The sequence below is a fragment of the Temnothorax nylanderi genome, unplaced genomic scaffold, assembly GCF_030848795.1.
Source record: "Temnothorax nylanderi isolate EJ_2023f unplaced genomic scaffold, tnyl_v1.0 TNYL_tig0068_pilon, whole genome shotgun sequence".
Lineage (NCBI taxonomy): Eukaryota > Metazoa > Arthropoda > Insecta > Hymenoptera > Formicidae > Temnothorax > Temnothorax nylanderi.
Genome location: NW_027249130.1, coordinates 497,024 through 524,840, shown reverse-complemented (window position 1 = coordinate 524,840; position 27,817 = coordinate 497,024). Strand labels below are relative to the sequence as shown.

Below are 27,817 nucleotides of genomic sequence, written 5' to 3'. Positions count from 1 at the left end.
AACATTCTACGTTTCGAATGACGCGACCATATATTCTCCAAGACTGTCTTTCGTCGACAGATTGTTTCATCACGCAGAGATGAGAAATTTTTTAACGCGGGATCAAGTATTGATTTTCTGAAGGCAACCGCACGCGAGCTTAGATACCGTCAGGATAACGAGAAAGTTCAAAAATAGGCATTCGGATCGATGCAGGTACTGGTTGGTCCTTAGAACGGAACTAAACGAATGAAATATTATTCTAATTCTTGCTTTTCTTTCCTTTGTTTTTCTTTCTTTTTTAAATTACCATACCATTACATTTGTAATATAATTTCTATTAACGTAGGCTGAATACATCTTAATTTTAACTTCGACGTATTAAACGCTAGTAAAGCAACTACAGGTGAATCACTACTTTAATCGTAAACCGATTTACAAGGAATAAATAAATCAGATTGCTACTAATCTAAAAGCAAGTAAGTGGATAAGAATAACCGTATACGATAAGAGACAGCCAGAGATAATTGTCATTTTTCTGTTCGATATAATGTTGCTGATAATAAATGTCGCGAACACCACGACAAAAAGAAGAACGGAAACAGCTGAGAGAGATTCCACAGAATGACGTTCATTAAGGTGAGACGACAGTTAACCAGAGAGGGGGAAGGGAAGAAGCAAGGGGCCCTCAAACTAAACCATCGCCACAACCCCGCAACCTAATCCAATATAAATCTCCAGGTATAAAGCTGTTCCGATTAATGGCTCGACAAACCAATGTGGTGGAGACCAGGCTACGGCTATATAACCAGGACCAACACACCCCCGAAGCGCAACCCCCCCAACACTCTCCCTTCCTTACACTATTCGCTCTTCGCGAGCCACTCCTACCGCCATCACCATCAGCGTCGCCACCGACACGACCACCACGATCCCTGGCTAGATCCTGAGGTAGTTCGATCGTAAGGAAGGAAGAGAAAGTACGTCGGCAGGAGAGGGGGGAGGAGGAGGAATCTACACTCTCAAGACCTACCGCCAACTTTATTCGGAACTTAAGAAATGGCAGAGCTAATGAGCTTTTAAATTATTCCGTCCTGGTACGAAAAAGGGGCGTCTACACAGGGTTAAAATTGGCAAGTAGAAAGGGGTAGAAATAACGAGAGGCAATGTCAAAGGAACAGTCAAAGGAACCATGGGAGACGACAAGAAGTGAATATTTTCGCTTCACCAAAAATATCATCCGAGAATCTTTCGCCAATAGTCGATTCATAACACGAATAAATTTAACATCACAACTTAATTATAATTACAACTTATTAAATTAAATTGATTTTTAAAAATTCTATTAAAAATTAAATTATCTCTCACGAGTTATTCATTATCTAGATATTATCGAGAACGTTCGGGACGTTAATTTTTTAATTTAATTGCACTGATAATCTCGAAATAAAATCTTTAACGGATAAAGAAAGTAGTCCGAACATACATATACAGCAACGTCTAGAAAAGGCGATGAAAAGTAGAACATGTAAAAATATTGACATCACTGAAAGATCGCGTACACAGAAATCTCTGCAAACGGTTGTACGCGCGGGTCATCCAAATGACGAATCGCCCTAATAACCGTGAAAGGTAGCCAAAGAGCTTTTCGTCTCTTCTGTCAAGGTGTTCTGCCCCTCTCGATCATTTCACCGGACATCATCGAGATTTCCCTTCGAACTACCCTGCTCACCCTGTAAACGGGGTGAGCAGAGAGCAGAAGCGGATCGATTACTCAAAGCTAAGGTCGCGACTGGCAGTCTTATTTATTAAGAAGACTACGAAGCAACTAGTCGTCACGATGTCACGACAATATTTCACTGTCAAAACGAATCTGCGTGTTTATGGGTGATAAAGAACCAAGGGCTTACATGCCATAAGTCGCTGATGATTTACCGCAAGTGGAGCATAAAACGGCCGCTTGTTGGTTAGATCGAGCTACAAATATTCGTATATCTCTTTAAAGGATCAATAGTTAGAAAGATTTATATTCGTATATAAGGTAGTCGTCGATAATAAGCATATTTGAGAAACACGATATCTCTCGTTTATAGACGTCAATTTCGCAACTCTATATTTCGCGATTAAACTTTTATTACGTATTATTATAACTTAGAATAATTGACATTAAAATTTTCTATGTTACAAAAATTTACTAAATTTATTAAATTTGTGACATTTTTCGCCAATTTTGTCAAACTTATTATAAAACTTTAAATTCATCCTACGATGAATTGAGAAAATGCATCAAACTGCGGAGTAAATCCAAAGAAAATAGAACACGTATCAAACTGCTACGTACTTCGAGTATCAGGATAAAGGAAATTCAGTCGTGGGTAGAAAATATATTATCTTGCTACTTAGACGTACGTATATGAATCCCGATGGAACGAACAAGCCGAGTGCTCGCCGCTCCTTAGAACCCGAGATCGAACACAATAAAAACGATCTGCCAGACTGTTTCCCAGCAAATAGAGGGAAAAGTTGCGTAGCAACTCCAGATAAAGACGTAGCCGCTGAATATAAAGGATAACCCCCGAATACCGGTAGCAACGAGAAAAGAACCACAACGTAAAACCAGAAGTGAGAGTGAAACGCGGGAGAAAGAGAGAAGAAGATAGATGCTCGAGAGCGAGGGGGAGGGGGGGGGAGGAGAGCTCGAGATGCAGTTATATACATCTATCTCTGAATATTGGAATAACTCGAATGCCGCTTTTCCGACGTTTGTACCTCAGCGCCTCTATATACACAAAGATATTCGGACGATTGCCAGGAACACGACATTCTTTACGGTTGCGAGGTCCTTTTTTCCCCCGCAGAAAGGTGGTACGGGCAAACGCGAACGGTGGTGCGGCAAGCGACGACGGTTAAAAGCGACGATAAGGAATTCCTCACCTTTTGTCGAGTATCAAGCCGGCGCGAATCGATGTCTCCAGCTTCGTTCGGGAACCGAGATTCCGCACGATCCGCGGCTACCCCATCTTTTTTCTACCGCCTCGTGCTCTTTGTCTTTATCCGATGGCATGAAAAGCGGCTGTAATCTCAATTCAAAGAACGAGCGCGCGAAGGACGGGATATGTTCGATCGATCTCTCGACGAATTCATCGTCCTCCGCAGCCGGCGGCTGGGATTGGTGGGAAAATTGTGCCGTGCGCGCGCGAGAATGAGAGAATCGAATTCCGTCGGGCGTTTACATTTCAACGTCTATTTCTGAACATTCCGTTCAGAAAGCTGTGCGCGACGGGACGGAGTACGGCTAAATCACGAAATCGGAAAAGGTCGATAAAAACTTCGATAATCGTTGGTATAAACAACAAAAAAGTGACCTCGCGCGGAGCACGAAAAATAATCTCGAAGCGAGACGTGATGAGAAGAGGGCGACTTTCGTAAAATACTTTTTCAGTATTTTTTTTAGCATACTTTTTTTTACAGCGTGATTGTGTCCTGTATCGATATGAGTATTTTTTTTTAATATTTTCAATATATCATTCTATCGCAATGTTATAAGTATTAAATTTGTATGCACAATATTTATATATAAAATCAAATATGTAATAAGAGAAAGTATAAAATTATCTTCGTAAATCACAATATACCTATATATCCACATATACATATCCATAACCATACTCTTCTTCATATTCATATTTATATGTGTATCCACATACGCGCAGTTATATTTATTAATACGTTAAAAATGCAATTTTGTACGTACCACGGATATTTAATGAAATTGTTATAACAGTATTAGCATGTTTTAGTCGTACAAAATTTTTTCTAATTTCTCTGCTACTACAGGTATAATGTAATGGCCTCTTTCAAGGCATCTTAATATTATGCATTACGTAAATTACATATTCATACATTTAAAAAACCGCAATTATAAGTAACCATAGCATTAATATCCTCGTTCATCAAATTATTAACATAAAAATGGCCACGAGAATAAATAGAAATTCATAGCAAAAATAAATGGCGAAACAATAACACGAATAAATGTTTATTACAAATGTCTACGCGGCTTTTATTTTTTTATCGAAAGTACTTCATTCCGTATCTCCGTTTTATTCATGGAATAAAGTTCTTATTGAATGCGTTATGCCGTTTTGATGTCGGATTTATGTAGTTCCCCTCTAAAGTTCTTTTTCATTATCTGAGTTGCTAGATACAATTTTTAACTCGTTAGAGCTTATTGTTCCAGAACTTTGATACCAGGTTTTGATACATAATGTTGAGAGAGAGTGCTACACATCATAATAGTTTAAATAGTACAAATAGTAATGCATATTCCTCGATAATTAATAACATTTAAAGCGATACATTTTAACTTTTGTTCGTATTATTAAAACTTTTAATACAAATGCAGCTTTACAGTAGTTAACAACCATCGCTAACTGCTACTAGCTTCGTTTTAATTTCAACGAGTGTAATATTTAAAATAATAATTATTCACTTTTATAAACTTTCAGAACATCTGTCGAGATTACGCTAATGTAACTGAATTTGAATCGCGTCTATATCGGATTATATTAAAACTACGATCATATTTTTAATTTTTGCAAAAGAAACGATGAGAAAAGTTCTTTACTACATTATAAAGTTTAAATTTTTTACACGATAATTTTTTTATCCGTGCCAAATGATAATTGTCCATGATAATCGCCCGAGATAATTGTCATAATCTTATATAAATCGTGTCATGATTTATTCCATAACTTGCTAAAAAGGAAGATATATGAAACTGAAAAATGTCATCGAAGATAAGTTACTGTCACTACTGCTACGTTATTCTTTGAACGCGATTTATGCCCATGATTTGTCCGTAAAATTCCATATCCAAGCTATCGACAGCTTCCTCTTAGGATATTCCGTATTCTTACGTCAGGCACTACTTCCGGTTTCGGCATGATCCGACGACAATTCGCGTTAGATTCGATTCGTTCCTCCGCGTAAGTCCGCGGTTGACCTCACTTTCCGTCAAAAGTCTCGAACGTAATATGTGAATTCGACGCGATTATTCATAGTCGGAGACAGATAATCGATATTACGTCAGGGCAGACGGGTGGCGGTCGGTGCGAAGTCTCGCCGACGACGTCGCGTCGGGATTCCAACGTCGGAACATTACGAAAATCGATAATCGTCGAACAAGTGCGGCTAGACGGGAGGCGTCGTCGTGCCGACGTTTGAATTATTCCCACCAGCGGGGATGATCGACGTTTGACGCGGTTTGAAGAGCGGCCATTGTTTCGGATATGCACTCGGTGCTTGATTAAGTCTATCGCGCGTCTCGCAACGCACACGGCGAAATAATTGCACGCGTCGTAGCGATTCGGAGACGTTGAATCGATATCGACTGACCGATCATTCTTGCATTAAAACGTAATGCTTGATAAAAAGCGCGATAAAACCGTCAATGGGCTCGTAAAATGCATGCCGAATCACCGGGTTGGGATTCCGAATTCACGTTCTGAAGCTTTTTATTCTACTTACACCTCGCCGCGCGATACAAACGTACGCGAAGAAATGAGGCAACATAACTTAAGGACAAAGTGGAATCTCTTTGTCCTGCACCTATGACGCTTGGTACATCACGCGCCATTGTTAGCAGAGCTGTAATTCATTCCCGCAGAAGGAGCAATTAAATATTGTCGGATGGTACGCTGCCATATTTCAGTTCGGCTTGACAAACGTTTTCCGGCAAGCATAAGGCAAGTGGAGAAACCGGAGTTTCTTGCATTTGTCAAGATTGCGAACGTTCATTCGTCTTGTTGTTTGCCGTGCCGTCTCGTCGTCACGTCGGCTGGAAACACCGACGAAATTATATTTTATCGAGCCTGCACAAACACCTTGCAGCAAAGCGGCGCGCGGGTCACAACGAAACCTATCCCAAATGAAAGTTATGATGATTTCTTACAACAGAATGTGCCGGCAAGAACTCGTAGCTGCATATAGTTGAAATATAATTGAAGAATACAATCAATCTCACACATCGCGACTTGACTATTTCTCTTTATAAGTTCTATCTTTTGTACTAATATTAGCATCAATTTTGTGATACTATGACATATTCCTCTAAGACCATAATAATATATCCAATAGAGGAGACCGGGGCTCGTTGGCACAAGAGGCAAGTTGGCAATGCGTTCCGTTTATGTATTTATAGCGAAAAAAACAATAGAAAAGTTATCACAAAATATCTTTTTTATGACATAGGTACTTTTCCCAAAGTTTTATTCAAATCAAACAAGTATTACAATAGAAAAAGAGAAAACTCTGATTTAAGGGGTGGCAAGTAAATTTTCGAGCGTTTCAAAATATCATATTAATGTTCTTCAGCTTGAGAAGTAAATCAAAGTGACGTATCATTAGTTAAAAGAAACGTTTCTGTTACTATACGACATGTTATTTTGAGGAACAACAGTAATTTATTGTAATAAAATGACTGAAATCAAACGTATATAAGGATGGGGTATGTTGGCTCATATCAAGGCACGCTTAGCTTGACTTGTTGTTGCCGCGCGCGTGAGACCTGTGTGAGTATGTGATTTGCTACCTACAATGCTGATAGAAGCTTATAGATATATATTTATATTAAAATTTTATGTTGAAGAAAGCTACATCTAAAATAGTTTACAATTGTTTTTCTGCAACAGCATTTTGCTATTCGATCATTACAAAATAACTTTAAAAGATACAATCTTTATCAAGAAGTACATATCTGTTACTCGTTTTGTGTTTCTATTACATTTTCATTAATTTAACATGGACTTTTGTCGCATAGCCAACTTACCCTACTATCGGGGCAAGTTTGCTACAATGCAGCATGTTCGTATTTCACTTATTACAAAGAAACTATACAGTATACAGGAGCGTTCCTGGCATGAAAATGTAGAGAAAGGTTCTCTCTAACATATTAGTACTGTTTAATCATGATAATTAGTTGTTTAAAAACTCAAATGCCGAAATTGTGAAAACAGTGCCAACGAGCCCCGGTCTCCCCTAATATATATAATAATATATCTAATAATATTCTAATAATATTCTAATATATCTAATAATATCTAATAACATTCAATAAAATATGTCCAATAATATATCCAATACTTCGAAAAGCTAAGTTTATTATTAAAAGTTTATGATGTACCACCATTATTTAATCAATATATTTTAAGATTTGATATGTATAAATTATAATAATTTCTACAATCAATTATATCTGTATTTTCTTTTATAACTTTTTATAAATCAATCAACATTCAGCAATATATTTTACTTTTAATCACGTTATGATGCAAATATGTTTCTACTAAAGATAAAATTGTAATTTAACAAAAAAAAAACAATACCGAATACATTTTCCAATTTTTCATAGAATGGAGATACCTCATAATAAATTTTTTCAAAGCAATAGAAATGCCGAAATACAAATCAGGTCGTTTTACTCTGCTAATACCAGTTTTTAATCATTATTTCGTGTTGTTTTTACGTCACCTCACTTTCGCGTGGGACATAATTAGCAAGTTTAATAGTTCAAATTGTGCGAGAACGCACGTCGCGTATTATTTTGCCACCGGAAGGTAAAGATAATCTCGCAGCATCTCCGATATACTGTGATTATATATTAGGCGCTCTACGTATAGCGAAAATAGTTCCCAAGAGCAAAATGAGCGAACGCCTCAAGTTTCTTCCTTCGAAGCTCGCATGAAACGTTGACCGTAAGTACAACCATGCATGGCATTATGCAAATGCATTTAATACCATTATTCCAAAAATCAGAGGAAACTATCCTCTCGCTCATCTCACAATTGATCACTGAGAGAAATTTAAGTGACAACAAAATTTGATTTGCTGCGAGAGCAAACTTTTTGCTATTGCAACAAAAGGTTTGCTACTATTGCTAAATTAATTAGCTCTCCCAGCAAACCAAGTGTTTGTTGTCACTATAGTGACAAATGATTTGCTAATACAACAAAAAATGTCTCTCAGTGATAAGCGATAATTACGATGCACAGTTACTTCGATCTTCTATAAATGCTTAAACACTTTCTTCAATTAATTTCATTTTTCGTATAATTATTTTATTTACTGGTCGGAGACGCTCATTCGAAAGTTTCTACATAATTCCGCTTGCATTTAATCGCTTCAATGTCAGTTTAATACGTATTTGATAAACAGATTTTTCCCTTTCTCTCTCTCTCTCTCTAGCTGTCGTCTTTCAAGGTTTGCACGGTACATATAGCAAAGTAGTACAACTTCACTGTGTAATTATAATTAGACGTGATATGCCAACAGGTTACAACGAGTTGTATTACTCCATTATTCAAAGGGAAGCCCTTCCGCGTGATATGAATGTGACATTTCTAGATATATTCTCAATTGCACAATCAACGCCTCGCGCATCGACGGAAATTATCGTGGGAGCGGTAATTACAAGTTTCTGCTTTGATAGGATGCATTGTGTATACGCATACACACTCGCCGTATGTTGTCACTATAATTATTACTAAACAACGCCGTTCTCGCTATTGCCGGTGCGACGGACTGTGGCAACAATGCCGCGTCAAAGCCATGTCAAAATATTAGCTGGTAGTTGCGTTTGAGTGCAATGATCACCTATGCAGCAGAAACAAGGTTCCCCGTTGCAAATTGTGACAGTAACTTGCGTTAGAGCGTCAGCGGGAAACGTAGGAAAATTAATCGGCGAATCATACGTGGGGCTATCGCAAGGGAGCGGGGGGACGGGGGATAGTACAAAATTTCGATAAATCATAGGCGACGATGCGGGATAAAGAGCGGAATAAAATCGACTTGTCAATAGCACAGGGAAATCAATGTTAAATCGAGTAAAACGAATTGACGATCGGTCCTGTCCCACAATATCACGATGGACAAAATAATTCAGTAAATTGGTTAATCGATTAATCCGTTCAGCAAGTTAACCGGTTAACCGCACAACATCGGATATATCGAGCGCTGCGTGCATATGGCTAATTGTAAGCTAAGCTACTGGCAAAGTTCCGGCTTTAAATATCTGCGCACGTGTATCGGCGCACCGTGTGCATATGTTACACGTTGATGTACGTGGAAAACGACGGTGTTATTATCGTTAACCGACGTGCCTGCACGGTTGTAATCCGTCAGTGCGTTGCAGCTGACGCGTGGATATGACGAATTCCCCGTGCGCGAGCTCTGGACAATCTGGCCGAATCCAGTAACAGCAAAATTTCGGCATCCGATCCAAACGGCGTGCAATTAAAAAGATAATGCGCAATAAATCTTACTACTATTCATTGCTTATTATAACGCGACACTTGGTCGTTTTTATCATTATTCATGTGTCTTTATTTTCGCATAAATGTATAATAGTTTGCCTAATTATAATTAAAACAATTCTATATATTATTAAAGAAAGTAGGATAATTTATTTACGTATATTCTACTATAGTATGAATTGACTTATTTAATGTTGTTTTCTAAAATTATACTTCCTTTAATAATAACGAATGATTAATGCGTTCGGCTCGAAAAATCTCAAAAATCTAAATTTATTGAAACAAAATACATCTCTATAAATCCGGTATTCCGGCTCTCTCTCCTACGTACATCAGTGGAAATAGTTCGAACAGGATATCAGTATTACGCGTGTCATAACCGCGAACAAGCATCGAATTGGCGGTGTTATAATTATCGTTAAACAAGCCGCTTCATGTGGTTGTAAACCGTACGCGGGCGTCGCGCAGCTGTCGCAGCGAGCCGACGATTCCGCACCTGCGGGCAAAGCTTGCGCGTCAAAGCCCTGGTGAAGTATTACCTTGTGCATTCGAGTGCAATGATTACCGATGCAGCGCAGCGAGACGGCCTCGCTTTGGAAAATTTTGACGGAGTGCTGCCGCGAATGCCAGTAAAAGCTCCGGAAAAATGGATAGTGATGGAGAGACCGTTACCGGTAGGTATAAATTCAGTTTGCCTCACGAACTGAATTTCATCATATTAAAGTTTCGTACCCGCGACCAGTGTGACGAGTATCACGTAAATATTTTTGACAAAAAAAGAACCCGGAGCTCGTAGCTGCCGTTCCATATCAGCGATTTGTCCGGCGAACGATCCTAATTTGCCTTTTTTACCAGCGATTTGTGACAGTAAAGCGATATTATACATTATTGACTAATAAATCGATATTAGAACTTATACATTTGTGTGGCAAAAACAGAAGCACGAATATTTGCAGTAAAAACTCTTCAAATTGGCTTGTCTTCATTCTTCGCGTCAAGTACCCATATCAAATCTTTCATACAAAATAAAAAGATCAGTTATTCTTATGATGAAGACTCATAAAGTATAAAAAGTATAAAAGTATAAATAAAAGTATAAAAAGGATAAATTAAAGTAGACGTTCCAAGTATTTTCATCAAAAAAAAGGTTGTCAAAATGAATATTTCTCAGCCATACATAGCGTGTATAAATTAGAGCGTGTCTTGAAAGGTACAACAAATGGTTTCGAGCGAAAACCGCTCAGCAATTATTAGTGAGAAATGCTGATTACCCTATTGAGCGAGAAGCTTCAGTACGGTTAGAAGCTTGGAATATCTATTATCTCCTTGGAAAATTCCTTTACTAGACAAGTTACGGCATTTTTGCAAAGAATGTACGCGCTTAGGTATTGATCGTTAAATTCATTCCGAAAGTATTCGTGCAGCCAATGACAAATTTTCCCCCTATAATCAGGGAAAATCATAATTTCACGAGCATTCTATTGATCGTGTGTCACATAATGCATATATATTAATTCTTTAAAATTAACCGCGAACAAAGCTGGAACGTGGTGCACGTAACGCGATATCGGAACGCATAAATGCACTCCGTCGGGATCACAGAGAGAAACACGTCCCGCGAATTTATATTTCGTTAAATTTCAGTCGGTATGAAATTTGTTAACGTTAATTGATCAATAATCGAAACGTTAATTTACGTGATCTCGGTTTATCGGCTGCGCAAGGATAACGGATCGATATCGTATTACTTCGCTAATTATAAACAAGTTGCTTATGTAGATTTGCACCGTGAGGTGATTGGCACGTTATCGAACAATTTCATCTCCTTCGACGTACCTACGGTTCGACGACGTGAGATGCAGGTGCAGTGTGGTACGAGGAACGATTAGCGTGGCGCGAAAGACGTTGACGATGTCGCGAGAAGAGCAGAGGGTGCACCCCGGGAGTATCGGTCGCGTTAAGTAGCGTTTAATTGAACGACCCATTCGAGTTCGTTAGTACACGGTAGCGGTTATAGCGCCGTAGAGCAGCCTTGGGCCGACTATTAGTAAGAGTTTAATTATAATTAAACGAGAAGCAACGTAATATCGGCAAGCTTATCGGCCTACGGTGTAAACATTCGCGGGTAATCGCGATAAAAAATACCAATGCCGTCTTGTTACAAGCGACAAGATATGCAGGCGCTTTTTAAGAGATAACCTGAAATGATCCATCAAGTCGTTCGTAAAAAAATCCGCGCTAGTGGCGCGGTCTCTTTGTAGAAGTTCTAGAAGGGACAAGACGTATATGTTGCATATATGTCTCGCTTAGAGACATCATTTTGTTGATTGTGAGCGATAACTCGCGTTTAATTTGCATTTTTGTAATGCTATCTCTTACCACCACTGTCATATAACTAATTAAGTCGTCAGGCTAGTAACATCTGCACGAGATTCATCATTTCGTTTCAAATTAAGACTAAGTATCCGAGTATATTAATAGAAGAATTAAATATACATGTAATGATAAATTAACTGGTTTTGTCTTTGTTTCTCTGTGTGATACAAATCGTACAATATATTAATAAAAAATGTAGCTCTTTATATATGCTTTGCGTGCAAATATCGTTTTGTAACATTCACAGGTTGTAAGAGAAATGTCAAAAGTTTGAAAAATCCCAATAATGATCCTATAATTGTTACAGTCTGAAAAATATTTCGCAACTTCATGTTTCGTTAACGAAACAGAATCCAGAGATAGGTTAAGAATAACTCTTCTCTTCAATAACTCTTCTTTTGTAAATCTGTAGCTAAATTACATCTAAAAGACTGAAATCCAATATAAAGAAATATTAAAGAGTTTCCGTGAAACGAACAGTTCTATTTCGACATCTCTAAAAATTGTCTTTAATCTCTGCCCTGCAATTTGCTATTGTCGCGCGAGTCGCGCGAGTCGCGCGACGCCGATTACTAAAAAAAGTGAACTTTTTTTTTTCAAGATATCTACCGTACCTCGCTAACGAACAGTGTTCAGGCACTTCGGAAGAAGCTTTTAGAAAATCACAATCTGGGGTGAGTATGAGAGAACGTATGTTGTACAGTCCCGGGAGGAGAAAGGAACAAAGAGAGACGAACCGGGCGACCGGAGTCGCGAGGAATAATAAAGAACGGAGAAATGTATGAGAGAGTCGAGGGAGAGTCGTGGCGCCGGACGGCAGAGACGGGCGCGGCGGGGCACGAAGCAGTTCGGCCGTGTAAATCATGATTTTTCTGGCCGCACTGTCACTCGCAGAACTCGTCGATATATCCCGATCGATGTCGAACAAGGCCACTTGCACGAATCGGCCATGCTTCACGTGACAATTAGAGCTACATCGAGCGCGATTAATTCATCCCATCTCCTTACCGCGAATTATTCTTACCTCTTACGTTTTTACTTCGCACATTAGGTTTCTTCCGCAAGGAAAATCACAGGATTACGAAGCCGTCAAGAACAAAATAAGCCGCCTACGTATCTGTATTGCGCGAGAGGAAAAATACGGAGGAAAAAAGCGACAGATTACGAGAAAGGTTGAGCCACTTCGCTTAAGCTGGTATTAAGCACATAAATAACGCAATAAAGGGAGACGCAGGAGGAAAATAAACTGAGAGAAAGGGTGAAAGACGGGAAAAGGACGCACTACTCACCCTTTATAGTTAATGTACCGTAACTGTACAACGCGCGCCACCACATGGTAATGGATTAATTTTAAAAAAGAGATTCTACCGTTGTTTAAGTCATGCGAGAGAGAATGATTTCTATTTCAGAATAGCAAGAAGTGCTCGGCAATTTGCGAATTAAATTAGTTCGTTAGAAATCTTCAAGAATAAGTAATGTTTTTCATATTTATTAGAATTCCAATATTCGATCAACAGATAAAATAACTTAGCTAGGTATGTATTTCTTCTTTACAGATTTAACATCAATGGTAAAAAAAAGAAAAGTTCATGTTTCTTCATTATTATTTATAATTAATAAAAAATCGACAATAATTAGCAAAGAAACAGCTCACGTCAGTTGAAAAACTTTAAAGATAAAGTTGAAAGTTGAAGCTATTCATATACATTATATTTTTAACAGGCAAAGCAAATATGATTTTCAGAATATAGAACACGAATATAATGTAATGTAATGTAATGTAATGTAATAAAGCTAAAAATCCAATTTCGATTTTTCGACTTTTCAATTTCTCTTATACCCATTTATTTTCCACAGATACTGATCTATTATTTCAAGTGAAAGAGACAAGCGTTTTCGTTAAACCAATAATCATTAATTCCCGAAACAATTGACATGTGATTTACGAGATTATTAACTGCATACAGAGAACGTGTGTGTGTGTGATCTATCTCTTCAGATGAACAAACGAATACAAATAGCATTCTTTGCGCTCGATGTGATTTATCGCGTAATAGAGCTTCCTTAGCCTGGAAAGGTTCGTTAGCGACTGAAATATCGGCAGCATTCGCGTATTGTATTATTCACTTGCGTCGCAATCCGGCCGTTGCCCCGAGCCATTACTGTAAACCTCTCGTATTGGGCCGTTTAGCTCGAGCAACCGCGAATCGATATTTGGTTTGATAGCCGACCAAGTCTTTGAAAGAAAAATTGGATGATTCGATGAATCTACTCAGATGACGCCGTGAAAATATACCGAATAACGTGTGTCGTATGTATATCGGGCGTTCTCAACGAACACGCAACCACTAGCGATTTAGGAAATAAATTACTGTCTGAATGTATAAAACGTCTACCTATGGCTTTTCGGATTAATCGATCCGCCAAAGTACCGTAGACATTTAAGCATTTATAATGCAAATTAGAATGCTAGAGAAATCAAGCGAATTAATACCATTATAATTAAATAATGCAAAAAGCTACACGCTGCATACGCGTATGCAAATCGATGAATTAATTTATTTACTACTTCGTTCAACCGCAAACGGCATCGGCTCTTCGAACGGGAAATACGGGCCGCTCGTAATTGAAGCTCGCACTCGCTTGCTTAATTTACTATAATTACAACGACGATAATTATTCACGATAATAATCGATTTCAGCGATTAAGAAAGAGTTTATGAAAATTACATTCCATTTTCCTTGTCGATCTAATACACGTGGAATTTTCTCATCAGCGTAAATTTACTTCGTTGGCCCGCGACCCGGCCTTACCATCTCGGTTGCTTAACCATAACTCTCGCGCGTGCGAGGAACCGTGTAAGCTCTACATCCGGGCAGCTTTGTTAAGAAAAATAGCATATTGTGAGATATGAATTTATGGTAAGAGAGAAATAATTTTACGAGCATCGTAAGAGAAATACGTAAAAAATATTACGCTGCAGAGAAAAGATTTATAATTGATGCTCAGCTGTAATAAATTATGATTAGCAGCTTCGTGGCAATTCAATGTTTAATTTTGTGGACGGTTTGAACAATTATTAATACGCACATAGTTTTTTGAACTCTTAATAATACACCGTATTGCAAATTTGTCATAAAGATTCAAATTGTATAATTGGCGCGCGATACAATTCTACACTCAATTGTATTTGCGACTCTCATTGTTAATAAAAGGGAACAAATGACAAATTAAATGTCACCATACGGGCTTGAAAGCTGTCGATTATAATGGACGTAATAGGGAACAGAAAGTGAAGACGAGCGGTGGAAATGTTCCATCAGACTATTCAATGAATAGAGCGAGTATTCAATCTATCATTGAAAAGCTTTAAAATTCGAGTGCAACAAAGATGTCGATTCTCTTTCACGCTGCTGCGCTGGTTCGAGGACGGGATTCGGCTTAATTTAACGATAACTACATGGTCGTACTTCCTGAAACATCTTACGTGACCATTGTAACTTTCTAAAGAATAAGACGTACAAACAGTAGTTTGAACGAACTAGCTATTTATCTGCTCTACCGTGAGAAAGAAGCGTAACGTTTTGAAGAGAGACCCCGGCGCAAATTCTGGTTTTTCGCGCTATCATTCATGCCGCTGAATCGTGAACGCGCAGCGTTATCCATGCAGAATCTTTATTTGCCTCGCGATGCGATTTATGCACAAAACGATAGCAAAGACCGGGGGTCGAATAGAACGCTGTTGCTGATCGAATGTAGCCGCAGAAATTTATTATAACTGTGCATCGTTTATCGGACGATACGCGTGACACGTCGTGTCCAAGGTAATCAATCATGATGTTACTTCGATTGCCACCGGGAAGGGAATGAACAATTTTCACGGTATAACAATAATGGCTATATTCAATTTATGGATATGAAGTAATGTTGGCGTATCTCCCTTTTCCTCCAAACCTATCTCTCGTTCAATTAGCGCGATTCATTTGCGCGACATTTCTTTTTCTTGCTCTTCGAGTCGCGTCGTCCAAAACTCTTTTTAAAATATTATGTCAAAATGGCAGCGAAATAGCGGAGGAATTTATCTTCAATATATCTAAAACGAGCTTTCTATTTCTCGGTATATCCAGCTGCAAGAGAGAAGCGGCATCTCAGCGAAACATGTTCGCGCTATCATTTATAGCGCCAGCGCGTGTATGCTGTACTGGTATCAGTTCGCGTAAAATATTTGCGCATCTCTGGGTTCTACGTAAAAAAAGAAATAAATAAAAAAAGGGACAAAGGAAGAAAAGAGGGACGCAAAACGGAGAAAGAGCTGCAAAGGCACGGCAGAAAATGTCTGGCCTAGGAATGGGCTATGCGAGCGTGCTCCACTTTCCACGCTGATACGGCATGTCCGCCGTGTAAAATAAAACGCGTCCACGGCGCACTTTGCCACGACCGAAATTCTCAAACGGTCCATGATACCTTTTTTTTTTACTCCCATTTCGCTTCCGTACCAAATTGGCCAGCTAGCACCGTTTATATCGCGTTTAATATTGGCCCGCGCGGTGACGTTAAAACGCGATAAAGCTTCAAGCATGGTGGATATTGTAATTTTTTCTTGCATGCCGCGTAATACAATGGCTACACGAAGAGATTAGGCAGAAAGAGAAAGGCGGAAAAAAACGTATAGCAGTCCATGGTGACTGATAATCTCACTCTACCTGGCTCCGGACGAACTCTTTTAGGGTTTTTTTTTTTACGTTCTATTCGTACGAGCGTGCACGTATACGCTTTGTGCTTTGCTACGATATCCGTTAAAATCTTCTCACGTGCCAAATCAAGGAACAGAGTGCAGCGTGATACGAAACTTCGACAAGTTTCGGTCTAACCGACTAATTTCTACGGATCGGAATCCCGGGCAAAAGTTTCGGCTGTACGGTGCTTTTAAAGCTATGATTGTCAGTTTAGCTTACCTAGTTTACTGACTTCGTCTACCCTTCCTGTCCGCCGTCAAACGAGTATACCTACCGCGCGCGCTAACTAGTTTCCAACATAAACAATAAGAGATCGTTGGCACGAATTCTCTTCTAAATTGCGGTGCGTCCGAATCGTTATCACCGCAGGAATCTATTTTATCTAATTGCTACTGATTTTACTCGAAACTTTTGCATGGCAGTAAGAGTAATAAATATAAAATAATTTGTATTAAAAAAATGAACAAAAGCAAAACTGTATTTACAAATTCAAATGAAATAAAAAAGTCTTGCATTACTTTTACGAGACACATACCTACATTAAAGTATGATATATTAAAAGTTGCAAACAGAAGATACAATAATTTTATTTAATTATTTTAATAACTTTTCTTTAAAATTATTTACGTAATTTGAACATTTCATTCGAAGAAATAATTTAATAAGAAAAAGTTCTACATTTTAGAAATGTGTCAAATTAATATTTATATTGAAATAAATAAAATTGTGCTATTATACTCTCCTTCTAGTGTTTTCACTTTGAAATTCATATTATACATACGTGCTGATGTATTACGTTGTAAGATGAACAATATTTCAGACTTACCGAAAAAGATCGTGTCCAATCTTTGGTAATAACTACTGTATAAGAACGATGACGCGACACTTCACGTTCGCTGGATAACAATAAACGTACCGGCTTGTTCCCGAAGTGAAGCGTGCACGGCGCAAAATAGAGAAAGCGGAAGAGAAAAAGCTTATCCCAGGAGCGATCCCGGTCGCACGTGATAAGGACACTCTCGTCGGTCGCGTTGCGGTCACAATTTCCAAACTCGCGCGACTACCCCCCCTCCCCCCGCGCGAGTCCCTTATTTAGGAGGAAGTGCTGTCCCTTCCCACGGGGGCATCAATTTCTCGAGCACGCGCGATGTACCGCAACGTTTACGCGGAAATTCCGTGCACAGCGCTCCACCAACTAACTTGTCCCCAGGAGCCTGTAAGACGTATCTCAATCCTTGCGACGCGGCCGCCCGTTGCCCCTCGTGTTAACTCATTTTTCCAATATCTGCTTTATTACGAAGTGCCAATAACGATATAGGCGGCTGCATCGGTATCGATTATTTTATTGCTGTTGATTAAACGCGCAGCATCTTCCGAGCGATATTAGCTCGTTATTCACCACCGGCTAATACACACCATGTCATATCCAGATTTCTCTGCATTATCGATTAAATGCTTGCTTGCAAATAGTTCTTTGTTTTTTAAGTATGTTGAACGAATAATCTTTTGATATAAATATGTATAATCGTCTATATAACACAATTTTTATTGTGTTTCTTGAATTAATAATATTAGAAAATACTTAGATATATTTTCTAATATTATTTAGATTTTTGAATTGTTTAAATTTCGTTTAGATTTTGATCTGTTGTACAATACGATATTTTTTAATATTATGTTGCACAAAAATAATGCTTGAAAAAAAGTGCTCGCAAATATATAGGGTTGTGTTGGGTAATGAAGGTTTAGATTTAATGCATATAGGTAAGTGCAAGCTGTATAAAATTTTCTTGATTTACTATGGATAGGACGTAATAAATGTAAATTAATACATTACATGTTATATTATTGTATAGTTACTTAATGAACTATATTTTCGTATATGTAGCTGTTTTCTTATCAAATTAATTGCAATAAGTATTGTGTAAACAACAACTTTTCACGTTCTATTATTATAATATACAAAGTCATATCTTTTAAACAAGACTTTCTTAATTTTGCATTCTCTCTACATGGAACACAAGTAATTCTTCCTCGCTTTACTTCTTTTAAAATTTGAACACTTCGCTTTATTAAAATACATAAATAATTTTTCATGAGAGAAAGAGAGAACTTTCTCGAGATTGCGAGCACGAATGGACAAATAACCGGGCTGTTTCATTTGCGTAACTTTATTAAATATGATCTTGGCGGAAGGTATATAGAACTACGTGAATGCCGGAGACGAACTTCGCTGCCAAACTTGTTCTTACATCGACACTGTCAATTTTCTCTCTGGGAAAGGATTTCTCTTTTGCACGACGCCTCGTGTCTGTTACTTTCGACCAACGACGAAGATATTGGCGCGGTTTCTAGCTGGCTACACAACGGAACTCACCTTGGGGTTACACGCCACATGGCCTCCGGCGCTATTGCAGGAATACTTAAAAGGGGTGGCTAAAGTATGCGCGTCCTTGGTCGGGGGGGGGGGGTTAAACACACGAGCTGTTGCGACGACGTCGGGCCCGTCGCCCGTGTCGTCTCGCATACGGATTTTCAATAACGCCCGCCTGGATCCCCCGTCGGTATTAGAAAGAAAAGCACGCGAGCGAAACGCGCCCTTCCAGGAGGAAACGCGTTAGTACGATCGAGCGTTCACACGCGCCGATTCTATCTCGGTCGCCGGAATTTTCCCGTCCTCTATGTCGTTTGATATTAAAAATCGTGAGATAAATAACTCAGCGTTTTATATTGAAGAGAAACCATAGTTTTTATTCAAGAACTAACATGGCGTTTTGCATTACGAGATCTCTGGTCTAAACTCGTGCGAAAGTTGCGCCTTAAGTTTATGTATCGGCACGTTAACTTAGCCAATCCCAAAAGTTAAATTGACAATAAATCAGTTCTTAAGCCGTTGGTAGCATATCGTGCTAGACATAAAAGAAAGGATATTCTATATACTATCGAACATATAATACCCTTAAAGTTCGAAATCAACTCTATTATGCGTGATAAACTAAATTCACTTACGTATAATGCTAATTTATTTAATGTTATTCAAAAAAAGATGTTTCCTTTCCGCGTAATTTTTGAATAATTAAATATTAATGAAAGTAATAGAATAATTAAAATGTTTGGTCATGATCATGCATATATGTATAGCTGTTCTGTCAGTACGAAATATAATGTCAACGTTGTTTTTAAGAAATCAATTTCTCGATCGTAATATTAATGCGCGATATAATTGGGTGTATTCTGCGAATGAGGTAAGTAAAAACATTTTCTTGCAAAAGGGTCTTTTCAATTTTCGTCACCTTACATGCGAATGGCTGACCTTTATCCTTGATTACTGTATTAAGCACTCGACTACTTTTCCTAGGTCGTTATACACCACCCTCATAATGGGAGCCCAACCTAACGAGATCTGGCAAGGCGCATAAGGAACTTAATGTAAGGATAAAGTAGTACAAAAAACAGACGGAATTCTTATCGACTTCGCAATTGCTACTCGTGTACGCGAAAGTTTTTTCACCAAGTTTGATAGTTTTTCTGATATTCAAACAAGAACATATAAAATAATACGCTAAAAGTTCTTTTCTTGTATTATTTGAAACGAAAGAGATCAAAATATATGTAGATTTCATTCAAATTAAAATGTAATAAAAGAGACATTGCTATAATACGTAATTAGATAATTATGACATTCATTTTAATTCAATTGTTGGTAATAATCAAGCGTTGAAAAATTTTCCAAACTAGTTGAAATAACATTTCGACAGATATTGCCACAGTCGACAGTATCTTCGGGGAATTTTTCTATTTCGGTCAAGTGCTACCATTATACTTCAAAACACTTTTACGCGTATCTTCCTTCTTCCTCGTAACAATGGCGCAACGAGACAGTAGATTCTACTTGGTCGGCAACCCCTTTCGTGCGACGATGCGTTCGCGCCGATACGAATGGCTGCGTGCAGCAAGTAAATGGAAATTTTAAGTGCACCCGCCGTCGAAATGTACACAGGTTGCTGTCGGCTTTCGTGTGGCCAGTTGTAAATGTAGCCGTCTACCCTACTATGGCGCACGCTAATGGCGACAACCGCGACAAAAGTCTTTCCCTCTGCCTGCGCTGCGAAAGCAAATGCTGCCGCGGATTCGCAATGCAGTAGCGCGCGCAATTCAGGATCTCGCAAAACGGCGGAAAAGAAATTCCCTGCCGGCTGCATCGGCCTAATAAAAACGTCGCGCGAAAATGCCGCTATACGCTCGGCGGTCGTACTATGCAAATGGGTCGTCGGGGGCCATGCCGCGCCGGGGCAACGGTACGTCACGAGAAATTTTCGCGATATTGGTATTCACTCTGAGTTTAACATTGAAAATATGAAATTGTTTCGTGGATGGCTGGCGGATGGCTGTGCGCGCTTACGATGAAATTTCAAAGCGAAGAATGTACGCGAGCGCGGGTGTAATTACCGACGAATTAAGCATGGCTACGCAGCGAATAAATTCACATTGGGAGCGGAAAACGCGGGAAAGGAATTCATAACTTCGCATTCCATACTTCTGTGATGTCGGAATGCTATTAATTTCCCATAAACACGATGGATTTGTATTTGATGTCGTTCTTACAAAGAGCGACGTTATATTAGTCAAAATATTCGCCGTCTATGTAGCTATGTACAATAATATGTGAAATTTTGTTTTGCGTCGTCCAAGCATTCGGTGATGAATAAAATGTAAAACGAACAACTACGTAAACTCTGTATTAATCACGGTTACGCGTTTTATAATTAATTAATTCATAACAACGCCTTATGCTCGGGCTACACTATGCGCGTTTTCGCGAATCGGATTCGCGAATCGTGCATTTGTATGCCATTCGTGCTAAGCACACATCCGATTCGCGAAAACGCGCATAGTGTAGCCCCAGCCTTAGTCATTACTCGCGTATACATGTCGAAGAATAAATCCCTATATCACAACACACCTGTATGTTGTATTCGTTGTACTTCTTACATAAGAAATAAAATAAAATAAAATTTATAAGATTTAAGTTCTGCTCAAGACAGATAAAAAATGTCTCAATGAAGGAAATCTGTAGGAAATCTGTAAAGTTATTAACACAGACGTTGTAACTATACATCGGTTTAAAATTAATAGAGAAAGAATCACACGATCATTCCCGTGACCTTAAAGACGCGGAAGATGCAGTTTAACATCTTCTTATCTAGAATTTTTCAATCTCGCGAGCCACTTGGCGCGAGAAGTACGGCTCACGATAGCGGAAAATGAATGCCTCCGCGCATAAGTGTATTCTCGTGTAGTAAAGACGGGGGTGTTAGTCATTCGGCCTCACGTGACTACGAACTTACATGTCGGTGGCGAGCACCGCGGCGCCCTATCTGGAATCTTTCAATTTCTCATACTTTCTACGTGCGAGAATCGAATCACGGTTGCCGATCGTTTTAGAATCGTGCGCTTATACGCAAGAGATTCGAAAACCAGGCTCGATAACGCTTTATATTTGTAGTCACGTGTGGAGGATATCCAGGAAAAAGGCGTTGCAGAAATTTGAAAGAGCCCTCGAGGCGCAATATGTTAAGATAAGTATAAAGTATAATGCACAGCAATATTTATGACACAGCGGTAAGGCCATAATCGTACCGTGCTTTGAAACTCTACATTTTTTTAAGGAGAACGCGTGCTTCTACTCTCATTATTTTGTAATCTTCAGTTAAGTCGCGGAAAACCGCAATTTTGCGAATTCCGCCGCGTACACTTTGCATACACGTGTATTAAGTCCGTCCCGGCATATAAAAGCGTAATTACTGTAATATTCAGTAAATACGCGTACAATCCAAACAACGGAACTCTCGGTAAGCTGATCATCGATTTACTCGTATTACGTAAATTACAAAATTGCTTGTAGAAATTAATTAACATAGTACAACATAGCTAAGTTCTGCAAATGAAATTTAATAATGCAATATACGTAAACGTCTATTGGAGGTAACTTCGAGGGTTCGTTTATTTTAATGTAATCAATTTCGTAATATCTCATAAAATTACGCCAAGTATATTTTAGAAATCAAATTTAATTACAAGGGGAATAGACGGTCTCTCTCTTAGATCTGAAACAAACTTTTTTTTTAGAATAATGGAGGAAGACGGTCCCCTTTGTCGCCAAAGTAAACGTCGACTACTGCTAATTGCAGAATCACGTGCTTCGAGGTCGAGGGATGTATTCGCGATAAGGTCCTCGCATGACCTTAACGAGACCCCTAGACGAGCAAATCCGACGATCATGCGAGAAAGTACGCGCGTGCGATTAACATCAAAGCGGCAAATGTAATTTCGTTGGCTTCATAATTGTTTCACGTCTATTCTAATGAATAAAAAAAAGAATGACATTTCTTTTTACGCGAGGCACAATGATATATCTTTTACATCCCTAAGCGATCGTGTAAATGAAACCGCAACAACCTCGCTAAAAAGATCGCGGAGGACTTTTTTCCCCTCCCTCGTTTCTTCCTTCTCGCCGGTTGATAGCCGGGTTTTAATTCTCTCTTCGCCTCCCGCGCCGGAGAGTATAGTAATGACGGACATTAACCAATTAGCGCCAGCGCTGCCCTCCTCATCTTTCTACGCCGGCGGGTTACTCCTAAACGGCGGCCCGCAGAAAGACGTTCCAAAACGACCGACTATTTTCGGCGCCATATGCCCACGAGATATGCGGGTGTGTTGGACCCATTGCGGTTCGGCGAACCTTTAAAGCGCGCGGGCGGATATATTATTTCTCTGACGACTGCGCCTTTTTGCACTCGAGCGCGGTGTCCTTTGCGGACGCAATTAATCTCTACGCAGTTTAACTTTTTGCCATGCCTAGACGTTCCGAATATCGTATTTTGTTCCTCGGAATTCCGTATGCAGATGAATTGAAATTCTATCGTATTAATATTAACGATCTGCTTCATTTACTATTCTTTATATTTTCTTTATATTTTCCTCTTCTTTTGCATCAAAGAAAATACTAAATAAAGGGAATGGCGAAGATAGCAAAGGATTAAAGATGAATATTTCAAACATGCCGTCCGTCCTGGATCCTGGAAATATACGAGGCGATGAGACTGTTAACTAAATTACATGCAGATCAACTCCGAGAAATCTCATGATTGAAAGCATAAGTAATAGCCTCGGTAATAGCTAAAAATGTATTTACTAGTTCAAAGCTCTGTGTGACGCTGAGACGCTTCTTTACTGATGGTTAAATATTCATGTATGTATTATATACCTGTACTGTGACTAGTATAATTGAATATTTATAGATGTTCGAGATAAAAGGTTCAAAGTCTATATTTCTACGGCATATATTCTATGCCCTTTAAATCCATTGAAAAATTATGTGTGCCGGACAAATAAACCGGAGGATTCGGGAACCGTATTTTATAATATGGCATGCGTTGTACAATAGGTATACAATGAGCCAGCTGCACAAAGTGCCGCGATTTTTGCTGTTGCAAACGGTCTAAAATGACTGCAAAAAATATTATAAAGAAAAGAATTGCATAATAAATATACACGTAATGCTATTGTGAGATGAAAGCAGCTATTTTTATTTTGTATGACGAATATACAAAGCTTTTTCTAGCTTGCATTAACTTGATTCCGTCCTTGTTTTCCCTTCATTCTAAATTAAAACAAACATTCTCATGCTACGCTACGCAGTATGCCGCCGCTCACGTAATACTTTTACCTTTTTCGCCAAAATCCAATTTGCAACAAAATAAAATAAATCCAAAATGGACGATGTTAATCAAGATTTCAGAACGTTCTGAAAAATTAATTGCGAAAAAAATTTCTCTAGGGAATTTAATAATACGCCCACGCACTCAAAATTTAATTAAAATAGTCGCAAATTACAATTCGCGACACCCTGTCGCATTGTTATATCGCGCCGTGCGTTTCGTAGCATCACTCTCTCTCTCTCTCTCTCTCTCTCTCTCTCTCTCTCTCTCTCTCTCTCTCTCTCTCTCTCTCTCTCTCTCTCTCTCTTGTAGAGGGGAGCGACTGGCCGATAATTTCTCGGCGCACTGCTTCAAAATGTTGTATAAGTAGCATGGTATATTACTCACCTCCAGCTAATGCGCGAAGTTACACCCCATCCGACGGGACACAGTTTGGAAGAACGGCCGCGCGCGCCGTCACACACACTCTCACACACACGATAAGCCTGGGAGACGCGACGGGGCGGGGGGGGGGGGGGGGACGAAGAGACCAGGTGGAGTTTGGAGCTAAAAGTTAGGCTAGGTCACGTCAACGGCAGATTACGTCGAAGACGATCTATCTCTCCCGCCGTGCGCACATCCGCTGAAAAGGATCCTCCTCGTAATACACGCGAGAGGACATCTGTACGGCGCGCGAATTACGGGGGCGTCCTGGCGTCTCGCGTCGCGTCGCGTCGCGTCGCGTAGCGTCGTTGGCTCGGAGCATCCAACTCCGCCCTATATATATCCCTTTGAACGTCAGTCGATGTACATTTGATCGCCGGTGATCGTCGACGCGTGGATGACGAATTCGGTACAATCGTCTTTTGAAAGAGAACGCGCCAGCGTTCGCGCCGCGCTCGATCTCGCGGAGTCAAGTGGACCTTTTTCGCGTTTCGTCGTCGTCCTCCTCCTCCTCCTCCTCGTCGTCGCGGCGTTCCTCCCGAATGGAAAACGATCCGCCTTTATCGAATTTTTCATTCGCTCGAGCGTGCCCCGTCGTGCGTTTATGCGGCAGTGGATATCGAGGACGGCTGCGAGCTTCGACGAACGACAGTTTCGTCGGGTTGCTCCATTTAAATGAGCGATGGTTTCGCGTGACAGCTCGGAGTGGCGCGCGTTTACGCGGATTGCGTTGTACAGTCAATCGTTCTGCGCGTTCTGACGAATAATTTATGATTGAGCAACGTATCTCGGCTCCGCTCGGTCCGCTCTGATTTTCTCGCGACAATTTAAAATCACGGTGACCTGGAGATCGCAGTGACTCAAAATACTGTCCGTGGACTCACTCTCACGCTTCGTATCTGTCAACGCGTGTCCGAGGCACAACCGCTCGGGGAGACGTACAACGTGGTACGTCTCGCATGGCAAGCTGACGTATGCGCACACGCACACAACGGAGCCGCGAAATCGCGAGAGAGGGGTAGCACACCACCCTGTCCGATGCGCGGTTCGAGTACGACTGAGCGAGCCGACTCGAGCTCGGCGAGCCGAAAGCCACGAGCCGCGTCAACCAACCGGCGACGACGGACCAATCAGCGCTATCCTCCGCGCGAGCAGCCAGATACTCAATGATTGACCATATGCTCGCGCTAGCGTGCGTATCCTCATACGGAGCCTCGCGTATAAGTGAATCAAGAGTGAATTACAAAGGAGATAATGATACCTTGTTAAGACTTGCGTTAACGGCTCTTTACGAGTCTCTCGTTTAAAATAAATATATTTAATTTAAAAATAAGATCTAGACTTAAGGCCGTGGCACAGAGAAAAACTTAAGCAGTAACCAAATCAGCCAATCACAGTCAAAAACTTAAGGCACGGCCCTAAGCGGTAGCGAATCCATACCGTTGATTTCCTTACTGCTCAAGTTTTACTGTTTAAGTTTTTCTATGTGCCACGGCCTTTATTTATATAGAAAGAGCATTGCAGTAATTAGTACGCATATACAATATTATAATATAGACAAATTTAATAGGATTAGTCGACATTTGCCTTTACTTCTTTGTTCTGAAAGACGATAATATAAGTTAGTGACTATCTACAAACTCTGTTTTAACTGTTTGACTGTGTTAAACTCTGACCGTATTTTGAGTTATAAGTTGTTAATGTTATGCGCTGAGGATGACTCAAAGAAAGAGTCGAAATGTGTAAAAAAGAGTTGCATATGTAGTTGCATATTGGAAATTACATAATTTTTTTTTGCAAAGCAATGTGTTTTCTTTACACTAATTGATTCATCTTATTATTCTGTACAAAAGTATTAAGGTACAGTTACCAAAACATGAATAGTTTACGAGATATTTTATATTTTATGTCAAAATGTGCCAGAATAAAATATTAAATATCTCGTAAACTATTAATTTTTTGATAACTTTACCTTAATACTTTTATATGTCGAATAATTAGAAGAATCATATTATATATATTGAAAAATCATACAATTCAATTTAAAAGAATGACGATCTTTAGAACTAAAAAAATCGATTTTTTCGAAAATTGGTTTTACCATTATTTGTCCCCCTTGATATTCTATAACTTTTGTCTAAAACGTTTTTCGATGTCTTCCATATTTTTCGAGATATTTGCCTGGGGCATTTAAAACGGCACACGGAAAAAAAGGATTTGCTGCAACAGCAAATCTATTTGTTAAATATGGGACAACTAACATTTTTTGCTACGAGAGCTAATTAATTTTGCAATAATAGCAAAATTAATTAGCTTTCGCAGCAAAAAATGTTAGTTGTCCGTATAGTAGCAAATCCTTTTTTTCCATACACACCCTGTATAATTTTAAAGTCCCGTAAATTTCGTTCTATATATGTCAACATTAATCTGTAAAAGAATGAAAAATTTATTTCAGTTTTATTCTTGGAATTATTTCATACGTGTATTCCTTATAGGATTAGTTTCCAACCGTCATTACACAGACCGTGTACAAACCGAGATACGATTTTAAAGTTCTACATAATTTACAGTTAATTTATAATAATATCTCGAATCATATTAGTTATCCTAATCCGCAGATCGGCTAAAGAGCGAGATTCTGTTTAACAATAATCATAACATGTACCAGAAAGAAATCCGATGAACTTAAATTTGATAGCCAAAAGATTAGTTTTTAATTTATCTATTAAGAAAATTATCAGAAATAAATTACTTTTAACACTTTAATGGCCGATGATGCCGTTATTTATCTGCTGACCGTTAACGACCGTTAACTACATTAATGTCAATTTTACCAGTGGCCACTTTCACCAGTAGCCAGCCCTAATTGTTAATTCTTGACAAAAAGGGCTGGCTACTGGTGAAAGTTACCTACTCGCGCAACCTACTCGGCTATGTATACTTAGTGTTGATACATACTAAACTTCACTAAATTGTAATTGTAATGTTATTTATGGATTAATTGTATCATACATTACATACAACAAAAAATGTATAAAAGTTCAAAGTTTTACAAGGACTTTACAATCTATTATTATAAATTAATTAAAGAAAGAGGTCCACTTATTGAAATCTATTTTGCGTTATGAAAAGTCTGCGTCATTAGACTGTAGATTGACTTTTATTTCTTCTAAATTCGTCATCAAGTGGCATTAACCCGTAATTTTCTGTGTTACCTGTTCGTATAAACATATACTGTTTTCTTTTACGCAAGTAAAAAACGACTCGCGT

The 27,817-nt window shown here is 39.0% G+C and overlaps 1 protein-coding gene across 1 annotated transcript in view; it reads right to left on the bottom strand.

Annotated features, from left to right (window-relative positions):
• Positions 1-25,586, bottom strand: part of Ddr (discoidin domain-containing receptor 2) — a 182,987-nt gene extending 157,401 nt beyond the window's left edge. Inside the window, exon 1 of the mRNA XM_071708469.1 lies at positions 24,512-25,586. The gene's annotated coding sequence lies outside the window, so the exon portion shown is untranslated. The remainder of the gene's footprint in view (positions 1-24,511) is intronic.
• Between the last annotated feature and the right edge of the window lie 2,231 nt (positions 25,587-27,817).